Here is a 264-nt window from a genome sequence, read left to right as displayed (position 1 = left end):
GCGAGCTCGAGGATCCCCAGGCGCCGGGTACTCCTGTCGGCCGCAGGTTCCTCCTCATCGGTTTGGCGAGGGCGTGCGTGTCCTTAGCCGTGGAGCGAGTGTCCTTGGCGAGGCGAGAACGTATCGAGGAATTGTCGTTGTGTGCCGGAAAGGAGTATTATTTTATTTGTTTGTTTTTCCATCTTACTAGTTTCGTCGATTTTGAGCGGCGTTAATTTTTTTTTTTTTTGGGGGGGGTGGGGGAGGCTTTCGGTGAGGTTTGTG

Source organism: Penaeus monodon, chromosome 19, assembly GCF_015228065.2.
Source record: "Penaeus monodon isolate SGIC_2016 chromosome 19, NSTDA_Pmon_1, whole genome shotgun sequence".
Lineage (NCBI taxonomy): Eukaryota > Metazoa > Arthropoda > Malacostraca > Decapoda > Penaeidae > Penaeus > Penaeus monodon.
The sequence above is the reverse complement of the archived record's forward strand: the minus strand, read 5'-3'. Positions refer to the sequence as shown.